At 48.5% G+C, this 15,000-nt stretch overlaps 1 pseudogene; it reads right to left on the minus strand.

Annotated features, from left to right (window-relative positions):
* Positions 1 to 15,000, minus strand: part of LOC124019369 — a 76,191-nt pseudogene that overhangs the window by 18,202 nt on the left and 42,989 nt on the right.

Genomic DNA, 15,000 nt, shown 5'->3' on the forward strand with positions numbered 1-15,000 from the left:
CTAGGCTGATCCTGGACCAGTGACTAGGCTGATCCTGGACCAGTGACTAGGCTGATCCTGGACCAGTGACTAGGCTGATCCTGGACCAGTGACTAGGCTGATCCTGGACCAGTGACTAGGCTGATCCTGGACCAGTGATTAGGCTGATCCTGGATCAGTGACTAGGCTGATCCTGGACCAGTGACGAGGCTGATCCTGGACCAGTGACTAGGCTGATCCTGGACCAGTGACTAGGCTGATCCTGGACCAGTGACTAGGCTGATCCTGGACCAGTTACTAGGCTGATCCTGGACCAGTGACTAGGCTGATCCTGGACCAGTGACTAGGCTGATTCAGGCTGTATCACAATGGTGTGTTAGTGCAGGTTTTAAATGAATTTATGTAAATCCTGCAGCGTAGGAACATTCTCACCATCAACAGAGTGATGAAATTAAGACCGTACACCTGTCTGTTTGTGTTGCAGAAGATGTAATGTGTTGTGGTTAAAGCCAGAGAGATAAAGGACGTCTGTATTCAGGTGGTCTGGTGACTCTTAATGGTAAAACATGAACAATACCCAAACTGCTGTCTGAGCTTTGATAAGGAACAAAGGTTAGCAATTACTAACTCTGAGGCTCAGTCTAGACATGTGTGTGTGAGTGTGTGTGTAAGAGAGAGAGAGAGAGAGAGAGAGAGAGAGAGAGAGAGAGAGAGAGAGAGAGAGAGAGAGAGAGAGAGAGAGAGAGAGAGAGAGAGAGAGAGAGAGAGAGAGAGAGACCTGGGTGTAGCCAGAGAGAGTCTTACCTGGGTGTAGCCAGAGAGGGTGAGCAGAGATAAGAGGACACACATCTGGAACATCCCACCTGGCTACGCTGGGAGAGGAGGGGTGGGGGAGGGGGACTCAACTCATCAGGGGGCCCAGCCTGGTCTACCCTACAGGCTACAAACACACACACACACACACACACACACACACACACACACACACACACACACACACACACACACACACACACACACACACACACACACACACACACACACACACACACACACACACACACACACACACACACACACACACACACACACACACACACACACACACACGTGAACACACACACAAACACAGAGAGGAAGTGAGAGAGAGATAAATGTCACATTGGGTTTTTACTCAATTACCGTACAACAGACCACGTATTCACCATGCACACCCTAATTGACATACAAAGAAACCAAAACAAAGTCTTCTGATGCTTTGTTGATTTCAAACAAGCCTTGGACTCATTTTGGCATGAGGGTCTGCTATACAAATTGATGAAAAGTGGTGTTGGGGGTAAAACATATGACATTATAAAATCAATGTACACAAACAACAAGTGTGCTGTTAAAATAGGCAACAAACACACACATGTCTTCTCACAGGGCCGTGGGGTGAGACAGGGATGCAGCTTAAGCCCCACCCTCTTCAACATATATATCAACGAATTGGCGCAGGCACTAGAACAGTCTGCAGCACCCGGCCTCACCCTACTAGAATCCGAAGTCAAATGTCTACTGTTTGCTGATAATCTGGTGCTTCTGTCACCAACCAAGGAGGGCCTACAGCAGCACCTAGATCTTCTGCACAGATTCTGTCAGACCTGGGCCCTGACAGTAAATGTCAGTAAGACCAAAATAATGGTGATCCAAAAAAGTTCCAGTCACCTGGACAACAAATACAAATTCCATCTAGACACAGTTGTCCTAGAGCACAGAAAAAAACGATACATACCTTGGCCTAAACATCAGCGCCACAGGTAACTTCCACAAAGCTGTGAACGATCTGAGAGACAAGGCAAGAAGGGCATTCTATGCCATCAAAAGGAACATAAAATTCAACATACCAATTAGGATCTGGCTAAAAATACTTGAATCAGTTATAGAGCCCATTGCCCTTTATGGTTGTGAGGTCTGGGGTCCGCTCACCAACCAAGAATTCACAAAATGGGACAAACACCAAATTGAGACTCTGCACGCAGAATTGTGCAAACATATCCTCTGTGTACAACGTAGAACACCAAATAATACATGCAGAGCAGAATTAGGCCGATACCTGTTAATTATCGAAATCAAGAAAAGAGCTGTTAAATTCTATAACCACCTAAAAGGAAGCGATTCCCAACCCTTCCATAACAAAGCCATCACCTACAGAGAGATGAACCTGGAGAAGAGTCCCCTAAGCAAGCCGGTCCTGGGGCTCTGTTCACAAACACAAACACATTCCACAGAGCCCCAGGACAGCAGCAGAATTAGACCCAACCAAATCATGAGAAAACAAAAAGATAATTACTTGACACATTGGAAAGAATTAACAAAAAAAAACAGAGCAAACCAGAATGTCATTTGGCCCTAAACAGAGGGTACACAGTGGCAGAATACCTGACCACTGTGACTGACCCAAACTTAAGGAAAGCTTTGACTATGTACAGACTCAGTGAGCATAGCCTTGCTATTGAGAAAGGCCGCTGTAGGCAGACATGGCTCTCAAGAGAAGACAGGCTATGTGCACACTGCCCACAAAATGAGGTGGAAACTGAGCTGCACTTCCTAACCTTCTGCCAAATGTATGACCATGTTAGAGACACATATTTCCCTCAGATTACACAGATCCACAAAGAATTCAAAAACAAATCCAATTTTGATAAACTCCCATATCTATTGAGTGAAATACCACAGTGTTCCATCACAGCAGCAAGATTTGTGACCTGTTGCCACAAGAAAAGGGCAACCAGTGAAGAACAAACACCATTGTAAATACAACCCATATTTATGTTTATTTATTTTCCGTTGTGTACTTTAACTATTTGTACATTGTTACAACACTGTATATATATATATAATATAACATCTGTAATGTCTTTATTGTTTTGAAACTTCTGTATGTGTAATGTTTACTGTTCATTTTTATTGTTTATTTCACTTTTGGATATTATCTACCTCACTTGCTTTGGCAATGTTAACACATGTTTCCCCTGCCAATAAAGCCCACATGAGGAGGTATCCTATAAGACATGAGGAGGTATCCTATAAGACATGAGGAGGTATCCTATAAGACATGAGGAGGTATCCTATAAGACAGACTATAAGACATGAGGAGGTATCCTATAAGACATGAGGAGGTATCCTATAAGACATAAGTATCCTATAAGACATGAGGAGGTATCCTATAAGACATGAGGAGGTATCCTATAAGACATGAGGAGGTATCCTATAAGACATGAGGAGGTATCCTATAAGACATGAGGAGGTATCCTATAAGACATGAGGAGGTATCCTATAAGACATGAGGAGAGGTATCCTATAAGACATGAGGAGGTATCTATAAGACATGAGGAGGTATAAGACATGAGGAGGTATCCTATAAGACATGAGGAGGTATCCTATAAGACATGAGGAGGTATCCTATAAGACATGTAGGGTGAGGTATCCTATAAGACATGAGGAGGTATCCTATAAGACATGAGGAGGTATCCTATAAGACAGTAGGGGTATACTATAAGACATGAGGAGGTATCCTATAAGACATGAGGAGGTATCCTATAAGACATGAGGAGGTATCCTATAAGACATGAGGAGGTATCCTATAAGACATGAGGAGGTATCCTATAAGACATGAGGAGGTATCCTATAAGACATGAGGAGGTATCTATAAGACATGAGGAGGTATCCTATAAGACAGTAGGGGTATCATATAAGACATGAGGAGGTATCCTATAAGACATGAGGAGGTATCCTATAAGACAGTAGGGTATAAGACATGAGGAGGTATCCTATAAGACATGAGGAGGTATCCTATAAGACATGAGGTATCCTATAAGACATGAGGAGGTATCCTATAAGACATGAGGAGGTATCCTATAAGACATGATAAGACATGAGGGTATCCTATAAGACAGTAGATGTATCCTATAAGACATGAGGAGGTGAGGAGGTATCCTATAAGACATGAGGAGGTATCCTATAAGACAGTAGGGGGTAAGACATGAGGAGGTATCCTATAAGACATGAGGGTATCCTATAAGACATGAGGAGGTATCCTATAAGACATGAGGAGGTATCCTATAAGACATGAGGAGGTATCCTATAAGACATGAGGAGGTATCCTATAAGACATGAGTATCCTATAAGAGGTATCCTATAAGACATGAGGGTATCCTATAAGACATATCCTATAAGACAGTAGAGGTATCCTATAAGACATGAGGAGGTATCCTATAAGACATGAGGAGGTATCCTATAAGACATGAGGAGGTATCCTATAAGACATGAGGAGGTATCCTATAAGACATGAGGAGGTATCCTATAAGACAGTAGGGTGACATGAGGAGGTATCCTATAAGACATGAGGAGGTATCCTATAAGACATGAGGAGGTATCCTATAAGACATGAGGAGGTATCCTATAAGACATGAGGAGGTATCCTATAAGACATGAGGAGGTATCCTATAAGACATGAGGAGGTATCCTATAAGACATGAGGAGGTATCCTATAAGACATGAGGAGGTATCCTATAAGACAGTAGGGGTGACGTACGGTAAGACATGAGGAGGTATCCTATAAGACATGAGGAGGTATCCTATAAGACATGAGGAGGTATCCTATAAGACATGAGGAGGTATCCTATAAGACATGAGGAGGTATCCTATAAGACATGAGGAGGTATCCTATAAGACAGTAGGGTGACATACAGTAAGACATGAGGAGGTATCCTATAAGACAGTAGGGTGACATACGGTAAGACATGAGGAGGTATCCTATAAGACAGTAGGGTGATAAGACATGAGGAGGTATCCTATAAGACATGAGGAGGTATCCTATAAGACATGAGGAGGTATCCTATAAGACATGAGGAGGTATCCTATAAGACATAAGACTATAAGACATGAGGGTGACATACATAAGACATGAGGAGGTATCCTATAAGACATAAGACGGTAAGACATGAGGAGGTATCCTATAAGACAAGACGGTAATGAGGAGGTATCCTATAAGACAGTAGGGTAAGACATGAGGAGGTATCCTATAAGACAGTAGAGTGAGGTATCCGGTAAGACATGAGGAGGTATCCTATAAGAAGACATGAGGAGGTATCCTATAAGACATGAGGAGGTATCCTATAAGACATGAGGAGGTATCCTATAAGACAGTAGGGTGACATACGGTAAGACATGAGGAGGTATCCTATAAGACATGAGGAGGTATCCTATAAGACAGTAGGGTGACATATAAGACATGAGGAGGTATCCTATAAGACATGAGGAGTGTATCCTATAAGACATGAGGAGGTATCCTATAAGACATGAGGAGGTATCTATAAGACATGAGGAGGACATAAGACATAGGGAGGAGGTATCCTATAAGACATGAGGAGGTATCCTAGTAAGACATGAGGAGGTATAAGACAGGTATCCTATAAGGTAGGTGACTATAAGACATGAGGAGGTATCCTATAAGACAAGGGTGACATGAGGAGGTATCCTATAAGACAGAGGAGGTACTATAAGACATGAGGAGGTATCCTATAAGACATGAGGAGGTATCCTATAAGACATGAGGAGGTATCCTATAAGACATGAGGAGGTATCCTATAAGACATGAGGAGGTATCCTATAAGACATGAGGAGGTATCCTATAAGGAGGTATCCTATAAGACATGAGGAGGTATCCTATAAGACATGAGGAGGTATCCTATAAGACATGAGGAGGTATCCTATAAGACAGTAGGGTGACATACAGTAAGACATGAGGAGGTATCCTATAAGACATGAGGAGGTATCCTATAAGACATGAGGAGGTAAGACATGAGGAGCTATCCTATAAGACATGAGGAGGTATCCTATAAGACAGTATAAGACATGAGGAGGTATCCTATAAGACAGTAGGGGTGACATACAGTAAGACATGAGGAGGTATCCTATAAGACATGAGGAGGTATCCTATAAGACATGAGGAGGTATCCTATAAGACATGAGGAGGTATCCTATAAGACATGGGTGTACTATAAGACAGTAAGACATGAGGAGTATCCTATAAGACATGAGGAGGTATCCTATAAGACATGAGGAGGTATCCTATAAGACATAAGACATGAGGAGGTATCCTATAAGACATGAGGAGGTATCCTATAAGACATGAGGAGGTATCCTATAAGACATGAGGAGGTATCCTATAAGACAGTAGGGTGACATAAGGTAAGACATGAGGAGGTATCCTATAAGACATGAGGAGGTATCCTATAAGACAGTAGGGTGACATAAGGTAAGACATGAGGAGGTATCCTATAAGACATGAGGAGGTATCCTATAAGACAGTAGGGTGACATGAGGAGGTGTCCTATAAGACATGAGGAGGTATCCTATAAGACATGAGGAGGTATCCTATAAGACATGAGGAGGTATCCTATAAGACATGAGGAGGTATCCTATAAGACATGAGGAGGTATCCTATAAGACATGAGGAGGTATCCTATAAGACATGAGGAGGTATCCTATAAGACATGAGGAGGTATCCTATAAGACAGTAAGGAGGAGGTATCCTCACATGGTCTCTCTTACATGAGGAGGTTCCTATAAGACAGACGACACACAATTAATCTTCTCCTTTCCCCCTTATAAGACATGAGGATCGCATATCTGCATGTCTGGCAGAAGACATGAGGATGACTGATCACCACCTAAGCTGAACCTCGGCAAGACGGAGGTGCTGCTCTTCCTAAGACATGAGGAGGAAGGACTGCCCGTTCCATAAGACATCGCCATCACGGTTGACAACTCCATTGTATCCTATCCCAGAGCGCCTATAAGACATGAGGAGGTATCCCTGTCGTTCTCAACCAACATGAGGTGGCCCGTTCCTATAAGACATAGGTTCATGCTCTAAGACAGGACATCCTATAAGACATGAGGAGGTATCCTATAAGACCCTGCCTCATACAGGAAGCATGAGCGCAGGTCCTAATCCAGGACACTTGAGGATCTCCCGTCTGGATTACTGAGCAATCCTATAAGACTGTTGTAAGCTGAGGCTCCCTAAGCCTGTGCCATTAAACCCCTTCAACTCATAAGACATGAGGAGGCCTATAAGACAGTATCCTATAAGACATGAGGTGTAACCTAGTTCTAAGACTAAGTCACATGAGGAGGTATCCTCCGTTCTCTAAGACATGGCTATCCAGTTATAAGCATCCGTATCCTACAAGACCATGGTGCTTGCCTATACGGAGCTGTGAGGGAACATGAGGAGGTATCCTAAGACAGTACCTCCAGGCTCATGAGGAGGTATCCTATGAGTATCCTATAAGACATGAGGAGGCCCTACACCCAAACAAGGGCACTAAGACGTTCATAAGACATCTGGCCTGGTATCCTATACCACATGAGGAGGTACAGCTCCTATAAGACTCAGCCCAGTCAAAGACTGTTCGCTGCCCTGGCCCCCAATGGAGGAACAAACTCCCTGAGGAGGTATCCTATAAGACATGAGGAGGTATCAATACCTTCCGGAGACACCTATGAAACCCCATCCTTTAAGGAATACCTATAAGGAGGAGGATAAGTAATCCCTATCCCCCCCCCCATTAAGTTTTAGATGCACTATTATAAAAGTGTCTGTTCCACTGGATGTCCATAAGACATGAATGCACCAATTTGACATAGGAGGTATCCTATAAGACTCTGACATGAAGAGGTATCCTATAATGACATGAAATCCTAAATGTAATGAGGAGGACATATCCTATAAGACAGTAGGAGGTATCCTATAAGACATGAGGAGGTATCCTATAAGACATGAGGAGGTATCCTATAAGACATGAAGACATGAGGAGGTATCCTATAAGACATGAGGAGGTATCCTATAAGACATGAGGAGGTATCCTATAAGACATGAGGAGGTATCCTATAAGACATGAGGAGGTATCCTATAAGACATGAGGAGGTATCCTATAAGACATGAGGAGGTATCCTATAAGACATGAGGAGGTATCCTATAAGACAGTAGGGGACATATCCTATAAGACATGAGGAGGTATCCTATAAGACATGAGGAGGTATCCTATAAGACATGAGGAGGTATCCTATAAGACATAGGAGGTATCCTATAAGACATGAGGAGGTATCCTATAAGACATGAGGAGGTATCCTATAAGACATGAGGAGGTATCCTATAAGACATGAGGAGGTATCCTATAAGACATGAGGAGGTATCCTATAAGACATGAGGAGGTATCCTATAAGACATGAGGAGGTATCCTATAAGACATGAGGAGGTATCCTATAAGACATGAGGAGGTATCCTATAAGACATGAGGAGGTATCCTATAAGACAGTAGGGTGACATACAGTAAGACATGAGGAGGTATCCTATAAGACATATCCTATAAGACATGAGGAGGTATCCTATAAGACATGAGGAGGTATCCTATAAGACATGAGGAGGTATCCTATAAGACATGAGAGGTATCCTATAAGACAGTAGGGTGACATAGAGGTATCCTATAAGACATGAGGAGGTATCCTATAAGACATGAGGAGGTATCCTATAAGACATGAGGAGGTATCCTATAAGACATGAGGAGGTATCCTATAAGACATGAGGAGGTATCCTATAAGACAAGACATGAGGAGGTATCCTATAAGACATGAGGAGGTATCCTATAAGACATGAGGAGGTATCCTATAAGACATGAGGACAAGTACTATAAGACATGAGGAGGTATCCTATAAGACATGAGGAGTATCCTATAAGTATCCTATTAGACATGAGGAGGTATCCTATAAGACATGAGGAGGTATCCTATAAGACAGTAGGGTGACATCCTATAAGACAGTAAGGTATGAGGAGGTATCCTATAAGACAGTAGGGTGACATACGGTAAGGTATGAGGAGGTATCCTATAAGACTGGATAAATAATTGGAAATAGCTTCACCTTGTCTTCTGTCGAGGTGTAATGTTAGACATACCGTTGAGCTATTGCATACACCTCATTGTCAGTCTCTCTATCCAATCACATCCCGGGAAAATGTACTTCCTGTTTGGTCATGCAGGTCAGAGGTCAAGGGGGTGTTTACGGCGGTTTCTTCTGCTTTACGGCATGTGCGTCTGTGTCTCACGGCGACGGCCGGTCCTCCTCTTCCGCTGCTGTGTAGTCGGAGAACGAAACGAAATCTGAAACGTTTCTGCAAAAAACACCTTTACTGTGGAAACATTTTTGGCTAAAACGTTTCAGATTCCATTCGGTTCCAATCTCTCTCTCCGCTGGGGGCCGTGATGGGCTGTGTGTGTTTGTGTGTGTGTGTGTGTGTGCTCACATCTACAAGAGTATGTCACACAGAAGAGGTTCCTGTCACAGCTACGGAGTGACATGTAATTCCACAGGTGTCACACAGAAGATGTTCCCTGTCAAAACTAGAGAGTGACATGTAATTCCACAGGTGTCACACAGAAGAGGTTCCCCAGTCATGTGTAAACTACGAGAGTGACATGTAATTCCACAGGTGTCACACAGAAGATGTTCCCCGTCAGAGCTACGGAGTGACATCTAATTCCACAGGTGTCACACAGAAGAGGTTCCCTGTCACAGCTACAGAGTGACATCTAATTCCACAGGTGTCACACTAATCCCCTTCCACCATTCCACCTAATAATCTTCCCATTCAAGCAAACACACATCTGATCTGCTGAACAGTAGGCAACTCTCTGGGAATGAGTCTGAGAGAGAGGGATGGAGAGAGAAAGAGAAGAGGGGGAGAGTAGAGAGGGAGGGAAAGAGATAGGAGAGAGAAACGGAAAGGTAGAGACAGAGAGAGTATCCTATATATATATAGAGAGAGAGAGATATATATATATATATATATCCCCTATAGAGAGAGAGAGAGAGACAGAGAGAGAGAGTGAGAGATAGAGATTATTCTGTATGTCTGGTGTTTTTTCACCACAATATCGACCAGAACAGAGACATAATCACAGCGGTGTCTTGTACCAGTGTCTTATGGATCGAGCAGACACAAACAGACACACACGGGATGAGTGTGTCGGAGTGTTGAATGTTTAGCCAGTGGAGGGAAGAAAGAGCAGTGGAATGAGGAAACCGCCTGGCAGGAAGTGGAATGTTATAGCCCCCTGTTCTATTACCAGAGGATCAGCAGGATACATGATGGGAGAGGAGACAGGGTTGAGTGGAGAGGGAGAGGGAGACAGGGGAGAGGAGAGAGGAGACAGGGGAGAGGGAGAGGGAGACAGGGGAGGAGAGGGAGACAGGGGAGAGGAGAGAGGAGACAGGGGAGAGGAGAGAGGAGACAGGGAGGGAGCAAAGAGAGGAGAGGGAGGGAGAGGGAGACAGGGAGAGGGAGACAGGGGAGAGGAGAGAGGAGACGGGGGATGGGAGAGGGAGACATGGGAGAGGAGAGGAGAGGGAGACAGGGGAGAGGGACAGGGAGACTGGGTGTTTTTCAGGAGAGAGGAGACAGGGGAGAGGGAGAGGGAGACAGGGAGAGGAGAGGGAGAGGGAGACATGGGATGGAGGGAGACAGGGAGAAGAGACAGGGGAGAGGGAGAGGGAGACAGGGGAGAGGAGAGGGAGACAGGGGAGAGGAAGAGGGAGAGGGAGACAGGGAGACAGTGACAGGGAGAGGGAGACAGGGAGAGGGAGACAGGGGAGAGGGAGACAGGGAAGAGGGAGACAGGGAGAGGAGTGTCAGACAGGGGAGAGGGAGAGGGAGACAGAGGAGACAGGAGACAAGGGAGAAGGAGACAGGGGAGAGGGGAGATGGAGAGGGAGACAGGGAGAGGGAGACAGGAGACAGGGGGAGGCAAGACAGGGGAGAGGAGACAGGAGACAGGGGAGGAGACAGGGAGAGGAGAGAGGGAGACAGGGGAGAGGAGGGAGAGGGAGAGGGAGACAGGGGAGAGGAGACAGGGAGGGATAGGGAGACAGGGGAGAGGAGACAGGAGACAGGGAGAGGGAGACAGGGAGAGGAGATATATATAGGAGGGAGGGATAGGGAGACAGGGAGAGGAGGAGACAGGAGACAGGGGAGAGGGAGGGAGGGAGACAGGGGAGAGGGAGACAGGAGAGAGGAGACAGGAGACAGGGGAGGGAGAGGAGACAGGAGACAGGAGGGGGAGAGGGAGAGGGAGACAGGGGAGAGGAGACAGGGAGACAGGGGAGAGAGACAGGAGAGAGGGAGACAGGAATGGAGACAGTGGAGGGAGACAGGAGACAGGGGAGAGGGAGACAGGGAGAGGAGAGGGAGACAGGGAGAGAGGAGACAGGGGAGAGGAGACAGGAGACAGGGGAGATGGGAGACAGGGGGAGAGGGGAGAGGGGAGACAGGGGAGAGGAGACAGGAGACAGGGAGAGGGAGACAGGGAGACAGGAGAGGGAGACAGGGGAGAGGAGACAGGAGACAGGGAGAGAGGAGACAGGGAGAGGAGACAGGGGAGACAGAGGGAGAGGAGAGAGGGAGACAGGGGGAGAGGAGACAGGAGACAGGGGAGAGGGAGACAGGGAGAGGAGACAGGAGACAGGGAGAGAGGGAGAGGGAGACAGGGAGAGGAGACAGGGGAGAGAGGAGACAGGAGAGAGGAGAGAGGAGACAGGGGAGAGGGGACAGGAGACAGGGGAGAGGGAGACAGGGAGAGGAGAGAGGAGACAGGGGAGAGGGAGAGAGGGAGACAGGGGGGAGAGGAGACAGGGGACAGGGAGAGGGAGACAGGGGAGAGAGGAGACAGGAGACAGGAGAGAGGGAGAGGGAGACAGGGGAGAGGAGAGAGGGAGACAGGGGAGAGGGAGACAGGGAGAGGAGAGGGGGAGAGGGAGACAGGGAGAGGGAGACAGGGAGACAGGGAGAGGGAGATGGAGAGGGAGACAGGGAGAGGGAGACAGGGGAGAGGGAGAGGGAGACAGGGAGAGGAGACAGAGACAGGGAGAGGGAGACAGGGGAGGGAGAGGAGACAGGGGAGAGGAGACAGGAGAGAGACAGGAGACAGGGAGAGGAGACAGGGAGACAGGGAGAGGGAGACAGGGAGAGGAGACAGGAGACAGGGAGAGGAGACAGGAGACAGGGGAGAGGAGACAGGAGACAGGAGACAGGGAGGGAGACAGGGGAGGGAGACAGGGAGAGGAGACAGGAGACAGGGAGAGGAGACAGGAGAGAGGGAGGAGAGGGAGACAGGGGAGAGGAGACAGGAGACAGGGAGAGGGAGACAGGGGAGAGGAGACAGGAGACAGGAGGAGGGAGACAGGAGACAGGAGAGGAGACAGGGAGACAGGAGAGGGAGAGAGGAGACAGGGGAGAGGGAGAGGGAGACAGGGAGAGGAGACAGGGAGAGGGAGAGGGACAGAGGGAGACAGGGGAGGAGACAGGGAGACAGGGGGAGAGGGAGAGGGAGACAGGGGAGAGGGAGACAGGAGAGGAGAGGAGACAGGGAGAGGGAGAGGGAGACAGGGGAGAGGAGACAGGGAGAGGGAGAGGAGACAGGGAGAGGGAGACAGGGAGAGGAGACAGGGGGAGAGGGAGACAGGGAGAGGGGAGACAGGGGACAGGAGAGGGAGACAGGAGACAGGGGGGGAGAGGAGACAGGAGACAGGGAGAGAGAGGGAGACAGGGAGACAGGAGACAGGGGGAGACAGGGGAGAGGGAGAAGGGGAGAGGAGACAGGGAGGGGAGACAGGAGACAGGAGAGGGAGACAGGGGAGGAGACAGGAGACAGGGAGAGGGAGACAGGGGAGAGTGAGAGGAGACAGGGAGAGGAGACAGGAGACAGGGGAGAGGGAGAGGGAGACAGGGGAGAGGAGACAGGAGACAGGGGATAGGGAGACAGGGGAGAGGAGACAGGAGACAGGGGAGAGGGAGAGGGAGACAGGGGAGAGGAGACAGGAGAGAGGATACAGGAGACAGGGGAGAGTGAGACAGGGGAAAGGAGACAGGAGACAGGGGAGAGGGAAACAGGGGAGAGGAGACAGGAGACAGGGAGAGGGAGAGGGAGACAGGGAGAGGAGACAGGAGACAGGGAGAGGGAGACAGGGAGAGGAGACAGGAGACAGGAGAGAGGGAGACAGGAGACAGGAGAGGGAGACAGGAGACAGTGGAGAGGGAGACAGGAGACAGGGAGAGGAGACAGGGGAGAGGGGGGAGAGGGAGAGGGAGACAGGGAGAGGAGACAGGAGACAGGGAGAGGGAGACAGGGAGAGGAGACAGGAGACAGGGGGAGGGAGACAGGGGAGAGTGAGAGGAGACAGGGAGAGGAGACAGGAGACAGGGGAGAGGGAGGGAGACAGGGGGAGAGGAGACAGGAGACAGGGGATAGGGAGACAGGGGAGAGGAGACAGGAGACTGGGGAGAGGAGAGGGAGACAGGGGAGAGGAGACAGGAGAGAGGATACAGGAGACAGGGGAGGGAGACAGGAGACAGGGGAGAGGAGACAGGAGACAGTGGAGAGGAGACAGGGAGAGGAAGAGGGAGACAGGGGAGAGACAGGAGACAGGGGAGAGGGAGACAGGGGAGAGGAGACAGGAGACAGGAAAATAGGGAGACAGGGGAGAGGAGACAGGAGACAGGGGAGAGGGAGAGGGAGACAGGAGAGGAGACTGGGAGAGGAGACAGGAGACAGGGAGAGGGAGACCAGGGAGAGGGAGACAGGAGACAGGAGAGATGGGAGAGGAGACAGTGGAGAGGGAGACAGGGGAGAGGGAGACAGGAGACAGGGGAGAGGGAGACCGTGGAGAGGAGACAGGAGACATGGGAGAGGGAGACCGGGAGAGGGAGACAGGAGACAGGGAGAGGGAGACCGGGGAGAGGGAGACAGGAGACAGGGAGAGGGAGACCGGGAGAGGGAGACAGGAGACATGGGAGAGGGAGACAGAAACAGGGGAGAGGGAGACAGGGGAGAGGGAGACAGGAGACAGGGGAGAGGGAGACAGGTGAGAGGAGACAGGGGAGAGGAGACAGGGGAGAGGAGACAGGGGAGACAGGAGACAGGGGAGGAGACAGGGAGAGGAGACAGGGAGAGGGAGACAGGAGACAGGAGACAGGGGAGAGGAGACAGAGGGAGACAGGGGAGAGGGAGAGGGAGACAGGAGACAGGGGAGAGTTGAGACAGGGAGAGGGAGACAGGAGACAGGAGACAGGGGAGAGGGAGACAGGAGACAGGAGAGATGGGAGAGGAGACAGGAGACATGGGAGAGGGAGACAGGAAACAGGGGAGAGGGAGACAGGAGAGGGAGACAGGAGACAGGGGAGGGAGACAGGTGAGAGGAGACAGGGGAGAGGAGACAGGGGAGAGGAGACAGGGGAGAGGAGACAGGGGAGAGGAGACAGGGGAGGGAGACAGGGAGAGGAGACAGGGGGAGAGGAGACAGGGGAGAGGAGACAGGGAGAGGGGAGAGGGAGACAGGAGACAGGGGAGAGTTGAGACAGGGAGAGGGAGACAGGAGACAGGAGACAGGGAGAGGAGACAGGAGACAGGAGAGATGGGAGAGGGAGACAGTTGAGAGTCTCTCTCTCTCTCTTCCTCTCTCTCTCTCGCTCTTCCTCTCTCTCTCTCTCTCTCTCTCTCTCTCTCTCTCTCTCTCTCTCTCTCTCTCTCTCTTCCTCTCAATTCAATTCAATTCAATTCAAGGGCTTTATTGGCATGGGAAACATGTGTTAACATTGCCAAAGCAAGTGAGGTAGACAACATACAAAGTGAATATATAAAGTGAAAAACAACAAAAATTAACAGTAAACCTTACACATACAGAAGTTTAAAAACAGTAAAGACATTACAAATGTCATATTATATATATATATACAATGTACAAATAGTTAAAGGACACAAGATAAAATGAATAAGCATAAATATGGGTTGTATTTACAATGGTGTTTGTTCTTCACTGGTTGCCCTTTTCTCGTGGCAACAGGTCACAAATCTTGCTGCTGTGATGGCACACTGTGTAATTTCACCCAAAAGATATGGGAGTTTTTCAAAATTGGATTTG

Source organism: Oncorhynchus gorbuscha, unplaced genomic scaffold (assembly GCF_021184085.1).
Source record: "Oncorhynchus gorbuscha isolate QuinsamMale2020 ecotype Even-year unplaced genomic scaffold, OgorEven_v1.0 Un_scaffold_824, whole genome shotgun sequence".
Classification (NCBI taxonomy): domain Eukaryota; kingdom Metazoa; phylum Chordata; class Actinopteri; order Salmoniformes; family Salmonidae; genus Oncorhynchus; species Oncorhynchus gorbuscha.